We start from the raw sequence: 25,860 nt of genomic DNA, 5'->3' as shown, positions 1-25,860 counted from the left end.
TTTGTGCTGGGTACAAAGGTGGGGAGCCCTGATGGGCCCTGGCTCTTCCCAGGTGGAGATTTCTATCACACCCACACCCACCCTCTATATCACACCCACCCACCCTCCATATCACACCCACACCCACTCTCTATATCACACCACACCCGCCCTCCATATCACACCAACCCACCCTCTATCACATCACACCCACCCTCCATATCACACCCACCCACCTTCCATATCACACCCACACCCACCCTCCATATCACACCACACCCACCCTCCATATCACACCACACCCACCCTCCATATCACACCCACACCCGCCCTCCATATCACACCCACCCACCCTCTATCACATCACACCCACCCTCCATATCACACCCACACCCACCCTCCATATCATACCCACACCCACCCTCCATATCACACCACACCCACCTTCCATATCATACCCACACCCACCCTCCATATCACACCACAGCCACCCTCCATATCACACCCACACCCACCCTCCATATCACACCACACCCACCTTCCATATCATACCCACACCCACCCTCCATATCACACCACACCCACCCGCTATATCACACCCACACCTACCCTCCATATCATACCCACACCCACCCTCCATATCATACCCACACCCACCCTCCATATCATACCCACACCCACCCTCCATATCACACCACACCCACCCTCCATATCACACCACACCCACACCTCATATCACACCACACCCACCCTCCATATCATACCACATCCACCCTCCATATCACACCCACACCCACCCTCCATATCACACCACACCCACCCTCCATATCACACCACACCCACACCTCATATCACACCACACCCACCCTCCATATCATACCACATCCACCCTCCATATCACACCCACACCCACCCTCCATATCACACCCACACCCACCCTCCATATCATACCACATCCACCCTCCATATCACACCCACACCCACCCTCCATATCACACCCACACCCACCCTCCATATCACACCACACCCACACCTCATATCACACCACACCCACCCTCCATATCATACCACATCCACCCTCCATATCACACCCACACCCACCCTCCATATCACACCCACACCCACCCTCCATATCACACCACACCCACACCTCATATCACACCACACCCACCCTCCATATCACACCACACCCACCCTCTATATCACACCCACCCACCCTCCATATCACACCCACACCCACCCTCCATATCACACCACACTCACCCTCCATATCATACCCACACCCGCCCTCCATATCACACCACAGCCACCCTCCATATCACACCCACACCCACCCTCCATATCATACCACATCCACCCTCCATATCACACCCACACCCACCCTCCATATCACACCACACCCACCCTCCATATCACACCACACCCACACCTCATATCACACCACACCCACCCTCCATATCACACCCACCCTCCATATCATACCCACCCACCCTCCATATCACACCACACCCACCCTCCATATCACACCGCACCCACACCTCATATCACACCCACACCCACCCTCCATATCACACCACACCCACCCTCTATATCACACCCACCCACCCTCCATATCACACCCACACCCACCCTCCATATCACACCACACTCACCCTCCATATCATACCCACACCCACCCACCCTCCATATCACACCCACACCCACCCTCCATATCATACCACATCCACCCTCCATATCACACCACACCCACCCTCCATATCACACCACACCCACCCTCCATATCACACCACACCCACACCTCATATCACACCACACCCACCCTCCATATCACACCACACCCACCCTCCATATCACACCACACCCACCCTCCATATCACACCACACCCACCCTCTATATCACACCCACCCACCCTCCATATCACACCCACACCCACCCTCCATATCACACCACACTCACCCTCCATATCATACCCACACCCACCCTCCATATCACACCACAGCCACCCTCCATATCACACCCACACCCACCCTCCATATCATACCACATCCACCCTCCATATCACACCCACACCCACCCTCCATATCACACCACACCCACCCTCCATATCACACCACACCCATACCTCATATCACACCACACCCACCCTCCATATCACACCCACACCCACCCTCCATATCACACCCACACCCACCCTCCATATCACACCTACACCCACCCTCCATATCATACCACATCCACCCTCCATATCACACCCACACCCACCCTCCATATCACACCACACCCACCCTCCATATCACACCGCACCCACCCTCCATATCACACCGCACCCACACCTCATATCACACCCACACCCACCCTCCACATCCCACCACATCCACCACCTATGCCCTGGCCCCCAGGATGGAGGGTGGGCTGGGCAGGGTGACTGACTGATGGATGCTTCTGGTCGTTCTCCACCTGGTGCCTCTCAGCCCTGGTCTCTTACCCTGGAGACAGAACACAGGGGCTGCTGCCCCCAGATGCCACTAATATTTTCTGCTGAGTTTGGCCAAGGGAGGCCACAGTTGGAGATTGGGACTGGAGAAGGAAGCTTTTCCACCCCTGCAGGGAGGGAGACTCATCCCAGGTCGCACCAACTCCCAGACGCAGAGAGCCCCGCTCTGCACACCTGGGCATGTGGCCTGGGGTCACCCTTGCCCCTGGTTCCCAACGCCTCCTCTCTTCTCAATGCCACTCCCATTCCTCCCCTAGAAATGGACTCAGAGCTGCCTGAATCTGCAAACAGAGCTCCCAGAGATGAAGCCGCTCCTGACAGGCACTCACAGTAACAAGGGCAGTGACCAGGAAAAATGCACCATCGTGGGGAAGACTGCAGGGACAGGGCAGACCCAAGTCCCGTTGGGTCCCAGCCCTGGCCGCCTGCGCTGCACCAGAGGTTCCCAAAGCAGCAGACACGGACACCCCCGGGAATGTGGGAAAGGCAGCCTCCACCTCAGCGTTCGGTTCTGGACAGGGATGAACAAACAAGTGCATCTGAAGCCCTCCCCTCCCCCACCAAGCTGTTTCTAAGGCAGGTGGTCTGCAAGCCACCCCTGGGGAACACGTCCCCAGCCACACCAGGGCCACATCTCAATTCCTCCTTCCTGGGACTGAGCCGGGAAGATCTCTGGGGCTGGCACGGAAGAGTGTGGGCCCAGGAGCCGTTTGTCATCCAGGTCATTACAAGGAGGATGCGTCCCTTGGAATCAACAGTAGCTCTTTAGGACAAGGGAAATTTGTTGTCCAAATAACTTGGCATCTTAGCAACCATGGAACATTGCTTTGTCCTGCCCTTGACAGGGATGTCTTGTCACTTAATTTCAAATCCCTGCCAGAGAGCTTTTGAAATATGGTCTGTGTGTCCACTGTATTACAATGTGCACACCGTTTGCATACACCTGTGTATTAGTGGCACTAGCATTTTATGAGGAAAATGCTGGGAACCTTTAGGCGGCCAGGACTGCTATCAGCACAGGTCATTTTCCTCTCACCATCATATTAACTGGGAGCATTAAATGGCCACGTAAAAGTCACAGCCATCGCTGGGAAGGACAGTGTCCTCACCCACCCGTGTGCTCTGGAAGTCAAAGCGGAACATGATGGAACATGATCTACGGGTGGAAGGCAGCCTGCGCTCCCCACTGTTACTAAATTAACCCGCCTGGCAGTGAGCACAAGCATTGAATTATTGAACACAGAAATGCTGGCCCCATTTAAGCGGACTTCCTGTAAATTCAGTGCTGGGAAAAAAGGTCACATCAGAAACTGCGTGAAGATGAAAGAAACCCACACAGAGGCTTGGCCCAGTGGTCACGTGCCACAGCCAGAGGAAGAAGAGTGCAAACGTCTGGTACTAGAGGAGCAGAGAACCCCAGCTCCCCAACTCCCTGTGGGCCGTGGGTTCCAGCCCTCAGAGGGGTTTTTGTTCCAGTTCCTGAGGGAGGATTCTGAAGCAACGCTGATCTGATAGGAGCTTCTGAGAGGAATCTAAGCCAACGCCCATTTCTCCTACAGCTGCTCCAGCACCTGCTAACCTGGTTCTAAGGATCTGTCTCCTCACTTTGACCATGCCAGGGTGCAGGTGGCCCACCAACGACATGAAAATGCCACATGCCATCCACGTAGGGTCGCTGGGCTATTTGAACTTGAGTTCTCTATTCTAGGTTTAGATTTTGGAGACAGAAATGAACCCTAGATCTTCAGACCTCAGTCCAGGACTCTTCCTGACTGTGAACCGATTTCAGACCAAATTTCTTCCCTCAGGAAACTGAAGCAGCCACCCAGCCTCCAGCCTCCAGGCCTCCAGCATGGCGTGGCTGTGTCTGCCTTGGTGGCTTGGCTGTGATTGGTGAGGCTCTCCTCACTTCTGTCTTCACTGAGCTGAGATTCTCTGTCTCTGGGAGCCTCGCCCATGAATCAACACAGTGAAGTGAGACCCAGTTGTCCACACAGACCCCAGGCGAGAGCCTGCTGTGATGGCCCCTACCAACGGGAAGACGGTGCTCTTCTCCAGAGGCTGAGAACAAATCCCCTTTCTCCAGGACGGAACTTCAGCACCCACGGCTAGGGCTTCCAGCTCTTTCCCACAGCCTGGCCTTGAGGACCCCCACCTGGGGACCCCATGAGCTGCCCTCAGGGGTCTGAGCCCAAAGACTACCAGGTGGGGCAGATCTGGTCTGGGGCCCTGGGAGGGAAGCTGGTGGGCTCTCTGCTCTCCCTTCAGGCTGCGTCCTCTGCCCGTGGGAAGGGACCTGCCCGTGTCTGGGGTGTGAACCTAGAAAATCTGAGACAGGTCTCAGTTAATTTAGAAAGTTTATTTTGCCAAGGTTGAGGACACGCCCGTGACCCAGCCTCAGGAGGTCCTGATGACACGTGCCCAAGGTGGTCGGGCGCAGGTTGGTTTTACACATTTTAGGGAGACATGAGACATTAATCAATATGGATAAGAAGTACATTGGTTCCTTCTGGAAAGATGGGACAACTGGAAGCAAAGGCGGGAAGACTCGAAGTGGGGAGGGTCACAGGTAGGTGAGACACAAATGGTTACATTCTTCGGAGTTTCTGATTAGCCTTTCCAAAGGAGGCAGATCAGATATGCCTCTATCTCAGGGAGCCGAGGAGCAACTTTGAATAGAATGGGGCAGATTTGCCTGAGCAGTTCCTAGCTTGACTTTTCCTGAGTGATTTTAGGGGCCCAAGATAGTCTCCTTTTCCAGGGGGAAGGGAGTTAGGGCCAGCATCCGTGGTCAGGAGGTCGCCTCTGTTCCCACAGCTCCTGTCCTTAGCACCGCCCCTACCCCATGAACTCAGGGCCCACCGTGGGGCGGAAGCTGTGTCATCCTTGCTTGCACCTGCACCCGTCACCAGGTAAGCCGCACTGGAGACACAGCCCTGAGTGTGGGCATGGCCTCCCCGGGGCCTCAGCATCCTGCTGTGCAGGTCACCTCCAGGACACCAGTGTAGCCTCTGCTGTGCTGTGGAGTCACCTCCAGTCCAGCCCAGGACTCAGGACACCAGTGTAGCCTCTGCTCTGCTGTGGCGTCACCTCTGGCTCAGCCTGGGGACTCAGGACACCAGTGTAGCCTCTGCTGTGCTGTGGGGTCACCTCTGGCTCAGCCTGGGGACTCAGGACACCAGTGTAGCCTCTGCTGTGCTGTGGGGTCACCTCCAGCCTAGCCCGGAACTCAGGACACCAGTGTTGTCTCTGCTCTGCTGTGGGGTCACCTCCAGCCTAGCCCAGGACTCAGGACACCAGTGTAGCCTCTGCTCTGCCGTGGGGTCACCTCTAGCTCAACCCAGGACTCAGGACACCAGTGTAGCCTCTGCTGTGCTGTGGGGTCACCTCTGGCTCAGCCTGGGGACTCAGGACACCAGTGTAGCCTCTGCTGTGCTGTGGGGTCACCTCTGGCTCAGCCTGGGGACTCAGGACACCAGTGTAGCCTCTGCTGTGCTGTGGGGTCACCTCCAGCCTAGCCCGGGACTCAGGACACCAGTGTTGTCTCTGCTCTGCTGTGGGGTCACCTCCAGCCTAGCCCAGGACTCAGGACACCAGTGTAGCCTCTGCTGTGCTGTGGGGTCACCTCTGGCTCAGCCTGGGTACTCAAGACACCAGTGTAGCCTCTGCTCTGCTGTGGGGTCACCTCTGGCTCAGCCTGGGGACTCAGGACACCAGTGTAGCCTCTGTTCTGCTGTGGGGTCACCTCTGGCTCAGCCCGGGGACTCAGGACACCAGTGTAGCCTCTGCTTTGCTGCAGGATCACCTCCAGCCTAGCCCAGGACTCGGGACACCAGTGTAGCCTCTGCTGTGCTGCGGGGTCACCTCCAGCCTAGCCCAGGACTCGGGACACCAGTGTAGCCTCTGCTGTGCTGCGGGGTCACCTCCAGCCTAGCCCAGGACTCAGGACACCAGTCCTGAGTCACGCAGGGCTTGTTGCCTGTGCTCTGTGGCTGTAACTTCCAGCTTCAGCTGCAGGAGGAGGAGGAGTTGGGACATCAGGAAAGAGGAATTGAGCTCCTTTGTAGAGAAGCTCAGAGGTTTCCAGAATGCAAAGCAGGCCTCCTGCCTCAGAGCACACCCTGCAGTTGGAATAGCAAAGCACTGGCTTCCTGAACCCCAGCCCCAGTGGGCGCTCTGCCTTGGGGAGCAGCAGACTCCAGGCTTCAGGGTGAGAACTCTGTTCTCTCCTTGCATTATAAATGTGGATCTAACAATTACAGCTGATTAGCATGCAAAAGTCAAACATTTGGCAGAGCCTCCTTTCACCTCTAATTGTTCCCATCTGAGCTGCCCAAATGGTCACCTGGCACCTGATTTGAGTGGGCCCAAGGGGTTTGCTCTGCCCCACGGCTGCAGCAGGGAGATGGGGGAGGCCCGTGAGGGAGGCAGCAGCTGGAGCCCAGAGGACTCCAGGCCTGTGGTTCCTTATGTGCGAAGCCCCGGGTTTGCCTTTTCCCCAGGTTTCAGAGTCTTCCTGCACTTGTTGAGTGATGCCCAGGCTATTTTGTCATGAAAGGGAGGAGCCAGGAGGGCAGCACTGCTCTGTCTTGGCAGGAACCGGAGGACCTGTCTGGTTGATTTTTGTGTGGCTGTTGTAGTTGTAGCTTTGATGGTTGTGCTTAGGTTCTGAGGTACAGCAAGGTCACTCGGTGTACTGTCACCCAGGATGTGAGAGCGCCCCAGCAAGGTCACTCGGTGTACTGTCACCCAGGATGTGAGAGCGCCCATGCACCCTGATCCAGCCCCTCTGTCAGGTCCCACTGCCCTGACAGCTCCCTGATGTGGATGCCACAATGAGAGACATGTGTCCACAGCAAACAGAAGATGGGCTGGGATCCCTGTTGTCACTCGTTCGCTTTTCAGGGCTGGCAGCTGGGGTGTGTTCTCAGGGGTGGTCTGTGGCTCCAAGCCGGACTCTCTCCCCATAGCTCACAGCAGCATGTGCACGGTCACCCTCAGGCAGGAGCCACAGCACAGCCTCAAGGTGCTGCTGCCCATCTGTCTGACAGCCTCGGAGCAGAGACACGGACAGTCTGGTCGATCCTGAAACAGCTACAAAGGCCCCTAGGACCATCCGCTCCAGGACCGGGGCAGAGGGAGTCAGTCCAAAGTTTCGCAAGCCCTGAAACAACCACCAGCCCCTCAGGGCACCCACAGTGTGGGGAGAGGGAGAGGGGAAGGGAGAGGAGCCCCTCCCCGGAGGCCAGGGTCTTCTCTTCAACCGAGCTCTGTCCCCTTCCACCCAGGACCCTCCCAGCCTCTTAGAGGGGCCTTGAGTGATGGGGGAGGGGAGCCAGCAGGAGCAGCTTCACACAGGGCTTCTGCTCAGGGGGATCCTCAGAGGAGGGGGTCCCCCAGAGGCCGCATCCCTGGGGGGTAACTGGAGGACATGGGCAGGTGCTGCAGCCCGTGGGGTGTGGGCGAGACCCCAAGGCCTCCAGACACGCATGAGTTAGAAGGAGGGGGTGTCTGGGTTCTGTGGGCCTGGCCAGGCTTTCTCCTGCTGGGAGTCACTTCCATCAGGGTGGGCAGCGGGCTCTGTCTGACATGAGGCTCAGGACCCCTCAGGTGCCTGATCCTGGAAACCCTCCAGGGGCACGTGAGTTTGACACCCAGGAGTGAGCTCTCCCGGAGGTGAAAGCCATTTCCCACCCACCCCCACCTCCCACCCAGTGCTGCCCTTCAGGAGCCTCTGCCTAAGGTCGGGGGTGAGGCAGGCAGGGCTGCACTTGCAATTTGCAGACAAGAGCCCCCTCCAGGGCGGCTGCTCTGACCCCACGGGAACACAGGATTTAGCCCACAACACCCCTTTCTGGTACTTTAGTGAAACTCCCCAGTGCTCCAAGGGTGCAAACCTGCAGTTACTGCCCCCATCCCAGGGCCACATCAGGCTGGGGAAGATGAGGCGGCCATCTGTTCCCCTGAGAGCCTTGGTGATTTATGTTAGAGATTTGCAGAATCTCCCTGAAATTTGCTTAAAAATGTTATTTGCCCCAACTTTACTGAACTCTCATTAGAGCAATCAATCCATACGCTTTGCATAAACATTTGATCTTACAAGAAATAAGAATGCTGGAACTAGGACCATTTTGACTATTTCTTAACATCTAAGCTTAACTAACTTACATAATTCAGTAGGTGGCCATAGAAAACCTGGAGACATTTCTACCTAAGGACAACACATTCAAAGACTTATGGGTTATTTATTCCTTTAATTTCCCCTCAAATACAGCCATACATCCATATTATGTGGTTTTAATGAATATTTATTTCTCAAATGAAATATGTGGCTGTTCGGATTTTCTAATGAAAGGCAGGGGAGGAGGGAGGCTCAGCCTTTTGTAGGCTCTACTGGCCCCGACAGCCCCAGATGCTCCCAGAGCCCCCAGCGCAGGAGGCCCTGACCCATCAGGGTCTGCAGGGCGCTCTAGAGAAAGGAGTGTTGGCCCCTCACCTCACGAGGAGCAGAAGCCAGTGAGGGTAGCAAAGGCGCTCCCACCACCTGCTGGGGTGTGCCGCACTTCACAGTTTGCAGGGGCCACGCTGTGTCTAGCAGGGCTGGGGTGCAACGAGTTGGCTCTCAGTCTCCTTCAGCCTCCCGTGCCTCAGGTACCTGGAAAATGGGCGCAGGTGTCACGGGGTGGGTCCTGCCCCATAAGAGGAGTCCACAAATCATTACCTGTGGCCTCAGCATCAGGGACGCAGACTCTGTGCTTAAATCTGGAGCTATATGGGGACAGTGCCATCCCCTCAACCAGCATCATCATGACGGGATTTTGAAGAGGGGCTGGGGGCTATGCACCTCTGATTTTCTTATTGCCCTCTTTCTCCATCTCCCAGCTTCCAGCTCCGTCCTCTTAGGATCACGGAGTCTGCCTTTCCTTCCACATCTGCAGCTCATTCCTTATTTATGTGAGATTCTCCGAAGGCAGAGCTATGGAGCGGGAAATCGGTTTTGAAGCAGACCTTCCGCCATGAATCTTCAGGGTGAGGCAGAGCTACAGAGCGGGAAATCGGTTTTTGGAACAGACCTTCCGCCATGAATTTTCAGGGTGACTTGCACGGAATGTCCATTGGTAGAAATGGAGATTTCCTTTCCTGTGAGGAGATGTTTCCCTGCACAGTCCGGGTGCTGAATCCCAGTTGGGCCCTCTCCAGGGGCAGTCAGGGGACACACCCCCCGTGTCAGCAGTGTTTCTGTGGTGCCTGTTCCCTTCTGAGGCCTGGGGCAGTAGGACCACGAGGGGGTCTAGGGCAACTGACACAGCTCCGTGGGGTGCCCCGGGTTGCTGGAGCCTCGAGGTCTGGGGTCCTCGTCCCTCGACCCTCCTGGACTCAGAGGCAGTGTCTGGTGCAGGTTGATGCATGGGCTTTAGAGTCTGGGAAACCTGGGATTGAGCCCCAGGCGTCCCTGGTGTCATGCAGGTGCATCTGTGCTCCTGGAGGGTGAGTATGAAATGGGACAAGGCAACAGGAGACCTAGCGCAGTGGGGGGTACTAAATAGGCAGGAATACATGGCAGGTGTCCTCTCTCAGAGGAGAGGCAGGCAGCAGCACCAGCCCACCAGTGTGGGGCACGGATGGACCCTCTGCTGCCACACACCAACTCCAACCCTCCTGGTGCCCGGCCCAGACCCCCGCCAGGGATGGAGGTAGGATGTGGCCTCCTTCGATTGGCCTGGGCACTGCATGAGGGGAGGCTGGACAGGGCTGGGGCCTCAGCGTTCAGTGAGTAGGGAGGGGGAACTGAGAGACCCAGGGTTCCAAGCCCCCAGGGCAAGCTCCATTGAACTTCACTTACAAAGCACAAATTCAAACATAAAATTAAGAATTTCAAGATCTTTGCAGCCCGACTGCAGGGCCTCTGGGCATGGAGGGAGCCGCTGACCATCAAACGCATCTGCGCCAGACTCGAGTTAAAGACACACTTAAGTCACAAAGCTGAGTGCTGGGGGCACTCCAGCAGCCTCGCCCTAACTGGGACAGTGCCATTGTTGTGAGTCCCATTCTACAGAGCAGGAAACGGACACGCGTGTGATTCCCATTCTACAGAGCAGGAAACAGGCACACAAGGCTGGGTAGCATTCCTGGGGTACTTGGGAGGGAGATGGAGAGCCAGGCTTGCTTGCATCCAGGTGTCTGGGTCTGCTAAGATCCCTGCTGGCCACGCAGTGAGCTCAGTGTCGTCGTCACCATCCTCGACGTCAGCCCCACAAGGAGGATGTGCCCGACGTCCCAGCCTCCCGCAGCAGAAGAGAGAGGTTTGGTAAAGACGGAACGGGTCTCAGAGTCCCAGCCTGTGGGCTCTGGGGAGGGGATTAGAAATGGCGCTTCCAGAGTGCCTGGAAGGAGGGAAGCAGCTGCCAGCGTCATTGTCATTATCTACGTTGAGGATGACACAACAATGCCCTCAATGACGTTGAAAGGCTGTTTCCAGACTCAGGGGCTCCCCGCCTTGCTCAGCTGAGGACCTGCCCCGGCCGCAGCCCATCCTCAGCCCTCAGCAGAGCTGGGGCCTGGGCAGCTCTGCCGTCTTCTTCCAGAGGGGTGCTGAGGGTCAGCCCAGGTCCCAGTGTGTCCCAGCCCTGGGTGTGGGTCCCCCTACATGAGTGCTGGAGTCAGACAGCTCCCCCGCGGGTGGGAGGAGCCCTTCCCAGGCAGGAGTGTGCCCCGTTGCAGCTCCATTTGGAGGGAGACTTAACACGTTCTGACACGCAATAGGCTTTTTCTTCAACTCTTCCAAGACCTGGGCATTGATTTTCTCGTCTACAGCCTGAAGGACTGGGCTCTGGAGCGGAGATGCAGAAATCGAGGTGGCAGCCGTTGACCCATGGTGCAGGAGAGAAGCTCTGGAGCCCATGGGTGGGACGAAGGTGGTGGGGACGCAGAGCTGCCCCCAGGCCCTGGGCCCTGCTCACCTCCTAGCGCCAGGCATGGCCCCACTCAGAAATCCACAGACAAAGACAGGGCTCTCCAGGGGAACGTGCTCACCCTAAGGGTGGGCCCGCTGAAGACTGGCATAGACTTGGCTTCTGTCCCACACCAGGTCCAGCCTGGACTGTTCCCAAGAGCAGAAGCTGGGAATGTCGGGAGCCGGGGGATTCCAGGAGTGTCCCCAGGACCATCTGCCCAACGTGGACAGAGACACAGCACACCAACAACATAACAACACAACACAACAGCTACAACCATACAACACCAGCACCACACCACAACATAACACAAAACAACACCGCATGCCACACCATCAACAGCAGTGCATCAAGATAACACAACACCACAATACAACAGCAAGAACTTCTACAGCCATTCACACCACACACCACACACCACACCACACCACAATGTAACACAACATCAACACCACACACCACATCACCACACCAACAACATAACACAAAACACCACCACACACCACACCACAACATCACAACACAGCATCAGCCACACAGCACACCAGACACCACATCATTACAACATAACAACACAGCATCAACCACATAACACACCACAACATAACAACACAGCATCAGCCACACAACACAACACACACCACAACATAACAACACAGCATCAACCACACAACACAACACACACCACAACATAACAACACAGCATCAGCCACACAACACAACACACACCACAACATAACAACTCAGCATCAACCACACAACACAACACACACCACAACATAACACAGCATCAGCCACACAACACACCACACACCACAACATAACAACACAGCATCAACCACACAACACAACACACACCACAACATAACAACACAGCATCAGCCACAGAACACAACACACACCACAACATAACAACACAGCATCAACCACACAACACAACACACACCACAACATAACAACACAGCATCAACCACACAACACACCACACACCACAACATAACAACACAGCATCAGCCACGCAACACACCACAACGCCATGACAGCAGCACCACAACACAACACCCTGTGTGGTTCTGTCACGTGCAGTCAAGGGTGCCCCAGCCCAGACGTGCTGGATGAGAAGGAACTCGGTTACAGACGACAAGGACACTCCGGCCTCGCTGGGGCTGAGCACTTACCTCCTGGAGCTCCCTCCACATCTGGTCCTGGCTCCCGGTCGCCTCCTGGGGCAGCCTCCTCTCCTCTCATCTCGTCTCCTCTCTTCTCCCCTCCTCTCCCCTCCTCTCCCCTCCTCTCCCCTCCCCTCCCCTCCCCTATCCTCTCCTCTCTCCCTTCCCATCCCCTCCCCTCCCCTCCTCTCTCCCTTCCCCTCCCCTCCCCTTCCCTCCCCTCTCTCCCCTCAACTGCCTTAGTCCAGGGGCTGCCTGGGGGAGGGGGTCCCATCCCCCCTGGAGGCCATGGGGTCTCTCCACCTTCTTCCTCCCCTAGCCTAGGCCCCACTTCTTCTCCCCTGCCCCATCCCCTGGAGGCCATGGGGTCGGCTCTACCTTCCTCCTGGCCCAGTCTGGGCCCCACCTGTTCTCCTGCCTCCTCCGTCCTTTAGAAGCAGAGGAGGCCATGAGGATCCAGCACCCACAAGTGAGCTCCGCGCTCCCTTCCCAGGGAGGGAGGGGAACCCCCACCTGATGTCACCCTCTTTCAATGACAAGGGTCTTAGTGTATGATTAAACCAGCGGGATTGAGCAATTGTTCTTGGACAGTTTCTCGACCGTCACCCACGACTCTCCTGGTGTCCTTTGCAGCCATCTCAACCCGGAAGCCCTGGAAGGTGCCGCGCGGCCCGTGTCTTCGGGACTGAGCCCAGGTGTGCAGGTTCAGGCTCTTGGTGGGAAGCACCAGAGACGGACATCAGCAACTAATGCAGAAACTAACCCACAGGCAGGGCGCCGGGAGGTCCAGACTTCAGGACACAGGCCCTTCTGAGCCTCCCTCCCCAACCCGAGGTTCCAGCGTCATCATCACCATAGAGGCAGCCCCAGGTGCAGCAGGGACGTTTATGTCCTAACCAACAGGATAGAGGGGCATGTGGCTCCCTCGGATAAGTCAGGGCTCTCCCCAGAGAAGGTAACAAGGATGTGTCGTGAGCACATGCTCACAGCAGCGCCAGAGCCCAGCACTAGAGCCGGTTCACTCTGCTCTTCTCCATGGCGCTGAAGCACACCATTGTGTCACCACGATTTTCTGTGGTGTGACAAGTAATGTTTTTCTAAATACCCAGGCGTCACAGGTTGGGAATGTTTTACTTTTTAATAAATAAAAGGTCATTAGAGTAGTTGACGGTGGGTGACTTCACCCTTGCTACATTCAGACGCGCTGTGTCACCAGAGAGGATGGGCTGGGGTCACAGCTGGCAGGACAAATGCCCGGCTCGGCCGTCCACAGTCAGGAGAGGGTGAACAGCTGGGGGCAGTTCTCTGCGGAGCATCAGAAACCCTGACGCCAATCAGCAGATGCTGGGGAATATGTTGGCTCACATAGTGAATACATCTAGGTTATTCTAGCTGGTTCTGGCCTCTAGAGACATCTCCAGGAAGTTCTCTCTCTCTCTCTCTCTCTCTCTCTCACTAATTCCACTCCCTCTCTCTTTCTCTCCCTGCTCTCTCCTGCTCTCTCTCTCTTTCTCTCTCTCTCTCCCCCCAGCTCTCTCCTGCTCTCTCTCTATCCCCCAACTTTCTCCGCTCTCTCTCACTCCTTCTCTCTCTCTCTTTCCACCCCCCCTGCTCTCTCCTGCTCTCTCTCTCTCTGGCTTTTAGCTCTTCTCTCCTGTGTTGCTTCCATCTCAGGCCCCACATGCTGTCCCCAGAATTCCCTCTGGCTGTGAACCCATCAATGCTGCAGCACCTCCCAGCTCACCTGTGCTTAAGAAAGAGCATAGGCCTTCCCCAGTAGCTTCTGCAGTGGTCCTGATCTTGCTCTGATTGGCCCTGATGAGGTCATGTGGCCCATACCCCACAGAATGCTGTCCCAGGGAGGTTGTCTGTTTACTACATGGGCCCCATCACGTGATTTACGTGTACAAAAAGGCGAGGGCCCCACCTGGCCTGCAGGGACTGAATGTGGGGAGGGGCAGCCCCACAGGGAGCGCCAAGAGCACCAGGGGAGGCAGGGGAGGGGCTGGGGAGGAGCCTCGTGTCCGCGTGGCAAGTCCTTCACAGCAGAGCCGTCCGTCCTGGTGTTCAGGGGCTGCCGTCTCTATTCACTCCCCGGCAGAACCTTTCTGGGCTCGTCAGAGTCCGCATCAGCCCCCAGGAGTGTGTCTGCTGCACACTTGACCGGCATCCGTCATGCACACACAGCAGAAGAAGGGCTGAAAGCCCTGGTCTGTCTGGTCTGTTTCACACCTGAGTGAAAAATTGTCTTTTCATCCGTGAGGACTTCAGTCATGGAGTAACGACCCAGGCCACTGGACTCCCAAGGGGGCTTCCATCTGCTCCATCACTCAGGACCCCAATCCCAGAGCTGAGACGGGGCAGGCCCCGATTTTTCCTGCAGTGCATCTACCACAATTTATTGCCCAGAATTAATGCTGAGGCCGTTTTCCTGCTTGTGACTGAGAGCGTGCAGAGAGACCAAGACGGAGAGGTTTTCCCGACATGGACCAGGGCGGCTCTGCTCGCAGCATTGCGAAGGGTGGCACCTGCGTCTGGAAGAGAAGCGCTGCAGGCTGGGATTCGGGGAAGGGGGCGCTGGAGCTTCCTGGGAGAGGTGGGCAGGACTCCCCAATCTGGGAGCAGTTAGAAGCAAGAGCTCAGCTCCAGGTCGGGCAGGCCGGCGCCTGGATTCCACACTCACAACTGTGCAGTTCAGGCCTCAGTTTACCCACCTGTAAAATGCAGATAACTGTTGAATTGACACGATTGCCTTGTGAGGGCGAATGAGGCAGTCCTGTGAAGACAGTGTGGATGCATCACGGCTGTCCATCATGAGTAATATTGATATAATACAACCACATGAGGTTGGGTACTGTTGTTAATGCCACCAAGGATGTTTCTGTTGATTATTTTGAAGCCCCGCTGTGAATCTTCCCTTTTTCCCGATCCTAAATCTCTCCTGCTGCTGCAAAGCTACCCTGAGACACACCCAGGAGGTGGGTTCTGGGTTCTGGAGCCCTGTTGCCCGGCCAGCTGGAGAGACGGAGCTGCAGGTCAGGCACCCCTGAGTCCCCTCCCTACGCTCCCGCCCCTCAGCCCATGTCCCACAGTCCAGACCCTGCACCTCCCCCTCCCCTTTCCTTTTTCCTCCCACAGGACACACCTCTCCTGCCCCTCCCTGGCCTCCACCCCCTGCTCAGGGTTCAACACTGTCCTCTGCTTCCCTCCACGTTTCCCTCCTTCCTCCCTGGGCCCCCATCATCCACAGCAGATGCCCCTCAGCCGCCGCCCCACCTCCTGCTCCTGGTCACCCGCGTGCCGTGAGGACCCTGCTCCTGGTCCCCAGTGATACATGTCCTCCCGCTTCTCTCCCTCTCATCGGCCCCTCCCGGGAGCCCCCTTCCCAGTGTCACCTCTTGGCTCCAGCTTCTTCCAACCAAACCCTGAACTCCATCCAGAGCGGAGCTGCTGCCCTGCTCCAGAGTCCATCTGGTCAACCCAAGTCAGCCCGTGGGACCCACCCCTGTGGGGCAGCCACATCCCGAGTGGGGAGAGCACAGTTGGCTCATCTGGGACACACACTTACTGGCTTGTTCTGTGTGATCGGGGATTGGGTCTGGGGGCCTGTGGGGGTTTGGGTCCCAGGGTGGCTCTCATGTGACCTACCCTACATGCCAGCTGCCAGTCACACGGGCCATACAGACGTGACTGCATGTTCCTCCCAGTCCACTCCATTGTCCTCAGTGAGGCCGTGCCTGGGAGGTGACAGTGATCAGGGCACAGAGCTCAGGGCATGGGTGCCATCCTGTCCCCACACCGAGTGTCCTCTGTGCAGAGCTTGGGGCACGGGTGCCATTGTGTCCTCACGTGTGGCCACGTGTCTTCTGTCCTCTCGTGGCTGCTCCTGGACGGTCAGGCCCTGTGTTCCAGGTGGTTTCGACAGTGACTCTCCCAGGTGCTGCTGTCACTGACCCAGCCTAAGAGCAATAAACCCACCTGCCCTGGCCTGGAGAATGTGTGGGTTCCTATGCACCTGTCACCATGGCACCAGCACCTGTGACTTCAGGTCGGATGAGGGTCTGGAGAAGAGTGAGCAGTGTCAAATGGTCAGGGGCCCAGGGTGCCTGCAGAGGTCAGCCTCTGCCCAATTCTCTGCAGGGAAACCTGTGGGGCCGTCCTGGGCCCCACGGAGCTCACAGTCGCCCTGGGGAGAGGGAGGAGGGGCCCAGGAGAACTTCACATCTGGGACTGTCCTGGAAGAGGCCCCTTGGGGACTCACATGGGAAGTTAAGTCCAGAAATGGGGTATCCAGCAGCCAGGCTGAGCCAGGACCTGAAAGAAGAGACAGCTGTCCCTGGAAGTCCTACACTGCGGCTGCTCCATCCACCAGCCAAGTGGAGCATCCTGGATCCACTCATGAGGAGCTCTGCTCTTCATGACTTTAATGCAACCTGTCACTGTCATTGTGGGTGATCACTAATAGAGCATAGCAAGGCAGGGAGACTACACAGGGAGGAGTTTCTGCAGAAGACATTGGAACCAGGAATGTATGCAGGATTCTATGAATGTGAATTGTAACTTCAAAGGGAAGGCACAGGCAGCCCAGCAAGAGCAGTGGCTGATGGGAGCTCGTGGTGAGCCCACCTCTCCTCCAAGTGGCAAGAGACCCCAGAGGAGAGGCCCAGGGTGTCGGCCCCCCGGGAATAGAGAGAAAGATGTCTGCGTGGACAGGTCCCCAGAGGTGTGGACAGCAGGGTCCCCACGCTGACCACGGCAGGACAAGCTTGGGTTCAAGCTCCTCAAGGAAAGTTTTAGCTCATCCCCAGCTTCTGAGCAGGTGCAAGCCAGTCCCAGGGATGCTTTGTTCCGTTCCCTGCTCTCCAGGGGTGGCAGGTGGGGAAGGGAGGAAGACAGAGGCCTCTCCCTCCTCCCGGCACAGCCTTAGACCTTCCAGCCAGAAGCAGCACTGGACTGGCATCCGATAATGATGACAACGCTAATAATTATTAGCATTATGAATTAATAGACAGGGAGGCAGTGAAGTGCAGGTACTGGGGGTGCTGCAGCACAAAGTCCAGGAGAGTCCATCCTGGCCCTACTCACGAGCCCGGGTGACCTTGGGCCAATCCTCCAAGATCACCCCTTCTGTTGGCTTCCATCACCTCTAAATTGCACTTCCCAGGGGAGCACGAAATGAGAAAAATCACTTAAAACCCTGAGCATGGATGTCTCCTGCCTCAGGGCTGTGAGCTTCTGCCACCATTAGTCCTGAGACAGCCAGTGGGGCGGGGGCTCCACCCAGCCTGGGACGCTCGATGTGGCCCATATGGTGTCCTGTGAAATTCTGAGTCTGTTGGAATAGTTCAAAGTCGGAATGTTCCAGGTAAAACCTGGATTTCCACCTCATCCTGAAGAACCAGAAGTCCTGGCAGCCCTGGGCACCCCCGGCCACAGTCGGCTGTCAGAGTCAAGGCTGGGGGCTGCTCCCCAGTGACCCAGCTCCCACCAGCTGGACTGGCAGCCATGTCCACCCAGCCCTGGGCATTGGTGCTGTGACCCTGATGTGACCTGGGCCTCTGCCGCTGAGGCCCTGAACCCCCTCCCCCAGTGAGTGGCCTAGGGCCTCTGGACTAAGCTCAGTGGGGAGCAGCCTGCTGTGGGGATGCCTCTCACTACAGGTTCCCCCTGAGTTTTAAACAAAATGCACATGTGCACACACACACACACTAAAACACACATCTGCCCACACCTGCACACAGCTACACACCCACACGGATGCACAGCACACACATGCCATGCACACACAGACACACATGTGCACTCACACTCACACATCCCACAGACACGTATGCACACTTATGCACACACGCTCAAGTACACAGCTGCACAGAACACATGTACACACATGTACATACACTCATATCCACACACCCCATGTACATGTGTGCACATGCATGCTTAAGTACACACCTGCACAGGACACATGTGTACACATATACACACATCTCTACATCCCATGTACCTGTGTGCACATGCATGCTCAAATACTCATAACACATACATGTACACACATGCACACATGCACACTCACATCCATACATCCCATATATCTGTGTGTACACACATGCTCAAATACACACCTGCACAGAACACATGTACACACATATACACACAACCAAAAACACATCCATGCACACACACACACATATGCACATGAAAACACATCTGCACATTCATATGTACTAGATGCATGCAATATCTACACACCCACATGGATACACAGATACAAATGCACACTAACATCCACACAACTCCACACACATGCATGTACACACCTGCACACACATGCCCACATCACATCTGTATGAACAGCTGTACACACACATGCCATATGCACATCTGCACACCAAGCCTGTCTCCCAGCCTTAGGACAATGACATTCCCCCTTCAGGGTTCCCAAACCCATGACTACACTCAACCCCTCTGCAGGGCCGTGCAGACCCCGAATCTGCTGCAGGAAAGGGAGGCAGTGGGGGATGGTGAGAAGCTCCCCTGACACCAGGGATCCAGTGTCTCTCAGGCCCAATTGATCTATGCTGTTGCTCAAGTCTTCTCTCACCCTGTTTTTCTGTCTGGCTGATCTATCCATTATTGGAAATGGGGTATTGAGACCTCCTGCTGCATTTCTGTGTGTTTCTCCCTTCAGTTCTGTCAGTTTGTTTTACATATTACTGTGCTTTGTTAATAGGTCCATATGTGTTTATAATTGCCATATCTTCCCAGTAAATTTACCTTTTTGTCATTGTGTAAAGTCCTTTTTGTCTCTTGTGATGGTTTTTGACTTGATGTCTATTTTGTCTGATATGAATGTGGCCACCTCTGCTCCCTTTTGTTTACCATTTGCATGGAGTATCTTTGTTCATTCTCTCATTTTGAACTTGTGTATGTCCTTATATCTAAAGTGATATGGAGGTAGAGAGTGGAAAGACAGATAACAGAGACTGGGAAGGGTGAGTGGGGATGGGGGAGGATGAAGAGAAGTTGGTTGAAGGGTACAAAAAACAGTAAGATAGAAAAAATAAACTCAACGTTTGATAGCAGAGTAGGGTGAATATAGTTAACAAAAGTATATTGTACTTGGGTGATGGACACCCTATACCCTGACTTGATCACTATGCATTATATATGTGTAACAAAATTTCACATGTGCCCCATGAATTGTACAAATAAAAAAGTATAAAGCGTCTTATAGACAGCATATAGCTGCATCTTATTATCCATTCAGCCACTCTATGTCTTTTGACTGGGGAGTTTCACCCATTTATGTTTAAATTAATGACTGATGGGGAAGGACTTACTGTTGCTATTTTATTGTTTTCTGTTTGTCTTATAATTATTTGTTCCTCTTTTCCTCTCTTGCTGCCTTTCTTTGTGTTTCTTTGTTGTTGTTTTTTTGTACTGAGCTGCTTTGATTTCTTTCTCATTTTCTTTTGTGTATCTTCTATAGGTATTTTCTTTTGGAAGCGTCTGATCTTATTTGTTACTCAAAAAATCTTGTTTTTGTCTGGATGCAGACTTAGAAGTAGAAGCTCACCGCTGGAGGGTCAGCATTTCCTGGCAGTCTGTTCCTGACGTTTTTTTTTGGCCTCTTTCATTCTCGTGGCCAGTGTGTAGCATATTCTGTAGCCTCTGCCTTATTTTTTGTAGTACATTGTTTCTTCAAAGCAAGATGCCAGCTTTTGTGCTGCAGGGCACATGGAGTAACAAGCCACTGACCGGGCGTGGTGGCTCAAGCCTGTAATGCCAGCACTTTGGGAGGCCAAGGTGTGGGGATCACAAGGTCAGTAGTTTGAGACCAGCCTGACCAACATGGTAAAACCCCATCTCTACTAAATATACAAAAATTAGCCAGGTGTGGTGGCATGTGCCTATAGTCCCAGCTACTCAGGAGGCTGAGGCAGGAGAATCACTTGAACCCAGGAGGCAGAGGTTGCAGTGAGCCGAGATTGCACCACTGCACTCCAGCCTGGGCGACAGAGTGAGACTCTGTATAGAAAAAAAAAAACACGAAAACAAGACACTAAATCTTGGGTGCTTTGGTCCTAGGTTTCTTACATTCTTCGTTTAAGGGCTTTCAACATTTTCCCAGACATCGTCTTCTTTAGAGACATTGAAAAGTCTGCGGATTCTGCTAGCTCTTTTGGGCCCCAGGCAGCGAGACACCATAGTATCAGTCAGTCCAGGAATGTCCTTCTGTCCTATTTTTTTTTTTAACAATAACCAAGTTGAGAACACTGAGACTGGCATCCACAATGCAACGACGAACAGATTTTCACTGTCTTTCTCCAGTTCTCTTTGATCTATGGCAGGAATGCCGCTTACTCAGTAGCAGGTGGACACGGCCATGGGTCGGGTCACCCTGCCTCATGGGAAGGCTTGTTTGTCGTTCCCACCACTGATCCAGACCACAGAACCCTTCCATGCTTCACGAGAGCATCAGCAGCAACTTCTGTGGCCACAGGCATCTCATACAAAGTATGAAGTTTGCGTTCATCATCCACTTCAATGAGCTTCTGGCAGCCAGCGGCTGGGAAGATGTTCAGCTTCATCTTGAAGCAGCTCTTCTGTTGGTATTTTTTTTGTGGTTACTATGGAGACTGCATAAAACATCTCATAACAATTGACCTTAAGTTGGTAACAACTCCAACTGCATGCAAAACCTCTACTCCTTTCTACAACCCCCCGCTTTATGTCCTCAGTGTCACAGATTACACCTTCTTACACTTGGTATCAATTCACAGAGCTTTGTAGCTGCCTCAGAAAGGCTTCTGGGCCTTGCTGTTGTGAGTTGGTGTTTCTGCCAGGAGGGAGTTCTGGGCTTCCTGTTCCGCCTTTGTGCTCTTCTCTCTGGAGGTCTAAACGCTCAGCCAGGATCATGTGACAACCCCAGACTCTCTGTGCTTCCCTCCTGAGAAAGTGCCCAGAAAGAGTGACCTGGCGGGCCTGAGACGGTGGTCCTGGGAAAGGCCTGAGACGGTGGCCCTGGGAAAGGCCTGCTGGTGAGGGTGCCCTTGGTTGGTGTCTTGGAATCTGGCTGCAGCAGTTCCCTGCGCAGACACATAACCTCCCTCAATAGTGAGGAGCTCCTGTGTCTAAACTCCTGTGGAAACCACGTGGTCTATCCTGAGCCCGTTTCCTTCTGGGGGTCTGGAATATCTGTGCGCGCCAAGCAGAGGTGCCCCCGTGACCAGCCCCCTAGTCGCTGGATGCTGAGTCTCCGTGGGCTTCCCTGGTGGACGACGTCTCACTGTGCCGTCACGTCACGTTGCTGGCGGAACTAAGCACACCCATTGTGGCTCCACAGGGAGAGGACAGGGATGCTTGTGCCTGGTGCCCTGGACTTGGCCGCCCAGCCCCTGGCTGTGCTCACCCCTCCCCGGCCCCTGCAGCCCTGGATGGCACTGGCTTCCTGCTGATGCCTAACTCGGGGTTACCGCCCCACCATTTCTTCTGCAGCTCTTCCAGCCCCTCTGTGACGAGTTCCATGATTAAGTGGCCCCCATGGAACTCCCTGGGTGGTTCTGGCTTCCTATCTGCCCCAGCCCACTCATAGGACCCTTTTCTACCAACCATGGCCTCCTGGGAGCCTCACACCCCAGGACACAGAAGGGACCGGGGCCCAGCATGGGGGTTGCTGACCCCGGAGACAGTGTGTCCACTTTGCTCATGGCCAGAAGTCATTTCATTATCTCTAAGAAGCAGAAGGTCTGCTCCTCCTGTGTCTGTAATTTTATTTACCTTCACATACATACAGAATGTCAATGTGACTTCCTACCTCCAACTCAGCAAGGAGGACACGGATGCTTAGATGGGAAACGGCTGCTGCAAACGCAGCCTGAGTGTGAGGTCAGGGGCTGTGCAGACAGATAGGCAGACAGAGAGATGGAGAGATGGACAACAGATGGATAGATGGACAGGCAGACACACAGATGGATGGACGGACACACAGGCAGATAGGTGGACAGATGACAGACAGACACACATGGACAGGCAGACAGACAGATAGATGGAGAGACAGCAGAGACACACAGGCAGACACAGTCAGGCAGACCTGGTTAGATTCCCACCAGCCGCCCTAAGTAGTTCAGTTGACCGTTCAGAGCTTTTATTGCTCACCTGCGAAGAGGGGCGGGGCTCCGTCTCCTGATCTTTGGATCACCCTCCATCCTCACCTACCCGTGGGGAAGCCCCTTCCCTACTCTCAGTGGATCTGGGGGTGCACACAGCACCGCTCCCTGATGCCAGGCTCCTAGGGCAGTCGTGTGGCCCAGGCCTGGGGAGCCCCTGGACTCCATCTCCTGGTCACAGGGATGGGCCCAGGATCAGCAGGGTGCGTGGGGTGGGATTCCAGGCCAGTAGGGATGTTCCAGGCTGGCGGGACCCTGTGGATGCAGATGCAGCTCCCCATTTCTTGCCTTCCAGGGTATTGTGATTCTAAAATAGAAACCCCAGTGCATTAGGCAAATGTGTCCCCTAGAAATCCCCCTGGGAGTCCCCAGTCACAGTGGACAGTGAAGCAATGACTCAAGCAGGCCCCCCAATCCCGAGTGCCACTGTCCCCTAGTCAGAGCCCACGGGGACCCGGCCTGGGTCACTGCGCAGGAAACGATGCTGGACTCACTGCGGAGCCCGTGGGGCCCAGTGATCTGGTCTGACCCAGGAGGACTTGAGCGGCCCAGTCCCCGGGGTCTTCCTGTGTGACACCACAAGCAGACTGAGGCCCGTCAGAGCTGCCCCCGGGCAGTTAGGTGAGGTGCTCTCAACTTACAACCTTTAGATCAAGGAGGACCCACCCTGTTCCCAGGAGCTTTCCAGATCCACCAAGGGCAGGTGGGAAGAGACTAAGTATCAGGGTTCGAGCCCCGAGAGGAGATCCAAGGGGACCCCCCCCTCCTCCATCTGACTGAGGAACGGACTCCCCACTTCCACTACCCCAACTCGTCATGGCTGCTCGGAAATCTCATATTCAACTCAAAAAGGAGGCAAAACTCCTCTCAACGCCTGCATTTTAAGCAGCGGCTCCTTGGCTCCTGTGTGCTGTTCAGGCGCTCGCAGATCGTCCCTGCTCTTCCCTCCATCTGCAGTGAGCTCCTGGCAGCTGGGCCGGACGCAGCTTCCTGTGAGCAGAGGATCGACCCGGGAGCCTGGTGGGTGATCTCCACCCAGACCAAGCATGAGACCCCCGAGTCTAGTGGGACAGGCCACAGACCAGCGACTGCTGCCCACGCCTGTTCTGGGGACTCCAGACAGTGCTGAGGGGAAGGAGAAATCATTCATTCAGCCATTCATTCGCTGACCCAGGCAATTATTCATTCATTCATTCAACAGATATTGATTGAGTCCTCCCTTTGAGGCAGGCACTGTTTTATGCACTGAAATACAACTATTTATACAACAGACACTCTTCACTCCCCTCTTCATGGAGGTTCTGTTCAAGCAGAGAGACAAACATTTGTTAAATGAAACATAAAGTCTCAGTGACAATTAGAGCTCTGAGGGAGAAGGAAGGAGCAGGAAGAGGCAGAGGAGGAGGAGCCAGGGCTGCCAGGTGCAGTAGCCCAGGTTGTACACTGCTCAACTTTGCTGTAGGATTCACATCACAGTCATGAGGGTCACACTGGGCAGTTTCCCAGTAAACGGCCGCACTGTGTCTCAGGAAGGGCCCATTGCCGCTTTGTTCAAGGCCATCTCATGGGCTCAAAGCCATGGGAGGGGAGGGGTCCTGCCAGGATGACACAGAGTCTGGGGCCCTCACTTTCCTCCCTTCAGACGATGCTGAGCCTGGGAAGGCACTGAGACCGCAGCGGAGTGGGCCGGGGGCAGTGAGGGGAGGGGACGTGGATGGGGCAGGGCTGGGGCACTGGAGGAGCAGGTCAGGCAGGGCCCGTCAGCCCAGAGGCACCCCAGGACTCAAGCCCGCAGCTGACCCCGCTCTCCTAGACCTCACTGCAGCTGTGGGAAGGGGAAGCACGGAGCCGTCCCTCAAGGTCAGCGCAGTGCCTGGCTTGAGCTCACAACAGTGACCGTCCCCTGCTGCACCATTGCAGTCACTGCCCTGGTGGGCAGCCTGGACCCCAGCTCTACCACGCATGGACTGTGTGGTCTTGGGCAGTGCCAAGCTCGGCCTCATGGGCATCTGGGGACAGTCACAGGAGGTCCACGTGCCAGGCCCAGGGTTAATGCACAGGGTTACCACCACTGTGAGGTTGCCTGCCCCGTCTTGTACCCGGGCGTCCATGCCCTCATCTCAGGGGGCAGGACAAAGGCAAGTGGGACCGAGAGGAGAGAGAGAGGCCAGAGTCCCCTAGAGCCCTATCCCTAGGACCAGTGCCAAGAGCGACCTCAGAGGAGGGACATGGGAGTGGCTGGTTCCAGTCCCCACCCCCACTCCGATGGGAAAGTGACCCCAGATGACCTGCCAAGGTCACAGGGCAGAGCTAGGGTGAGGTCTAAGCACCTCATGTCTGAGTAGAGGAATTCACTCAAGGCCCCTCCAGGACCCACACGGCCAGCATTATCATCACTGAGACATAGAGATGGGGGCCCCTGAGCCACACAGCTGGACAGAAAACCAGGCCCCCAGCAGTGAGCTGGCCCCATGCCCAGGGCCTTCCACAGCTCCACACAGCCCAGCCTCCAAACCAACTCAGGACTGGCCCAGGGCTCAAATGCCCCCAGGGCCCAGGCAGAACGGTGGGAGTGCAGGTGCCCGGGGATGACCATAGGGAGCGGTGGGGACTGTGGAGAACTGGAGAGGGCTCCCCGAAGGGCAGTGAACCTCAAAGTTCCCTGAACCTACTGAGCCCGCCAAGCTTCCCTCTCTTGGGGGCTTCAGCCCAGTCTCAAGAGTGGCCCCTGATGAAGAGGGTTCTTGTGATGTGACAGTGATCACCAAAGCCTGGAGATTTGCTCTGCAAGGAGGGGGTCTGGGCTTTTAAAACGTCCTGCTGAGAAAAGACAAGACACAGGGTGGATTCGGGCACAAGGGATTTAACAGAAGGAACAGCCCCTCTGCAGCAGCAAGGGGTCAGAGGGTCCAATCAGCACAGGACCCCACCCTGGCCCCTGCAGAAAGGCAGGCCTGGGGCGGAAGCTGAAACTCGAAGCCTAGCGGGATGGCCCTGCAGATATCAGTCGTGGGGTGCGCCAGAGACAATGGGGGCCCCATGATGAGTGTGACCCTAACTGGGTTATGTTGATGAACGCACAGATTTTCACATC

General features: G+C 55.5%; 2 pseudogenes; one reads left to right on the top strand and one right to left on the bottom strand.

The window, feature by feature from the left end:
- Nucleotides 1-19,948: 19,948 nt before the first annotated feature.
- Nucleotides 19,949-21,188, bottom strand: LOC100432411 (small ribosomal subunit protein eS6-like; annotated as a pseudogene).
- A 3,087-nt stretch (nt 21,189-24,275) lies between these two features.
- LOC100432773 (uncharacterized) lies at nt 24,276-25,053 on the top strand (annotated as a pseudogene).
- The last annotated feature ends 807 nt before the right edge of the window (nt 25,054-25,860 follow it).

This window comes from Pongo abelii, chromosome 10, assembly GCF_028885655.2.
Source record: "Pongo abelii isolate AG06213 chromosome 10, NHGRI_mPonAbe1-v2.0_pri, whole genome shotgun sequence".
NCBI lineage: Eukaryota > Metazoa > Chordata > Mammalia > Primates > Hominidae > Pongo > Pongo abelii.
This window is presented reverse-complemented; position numbering and strand designations above follow the sequence as displayed.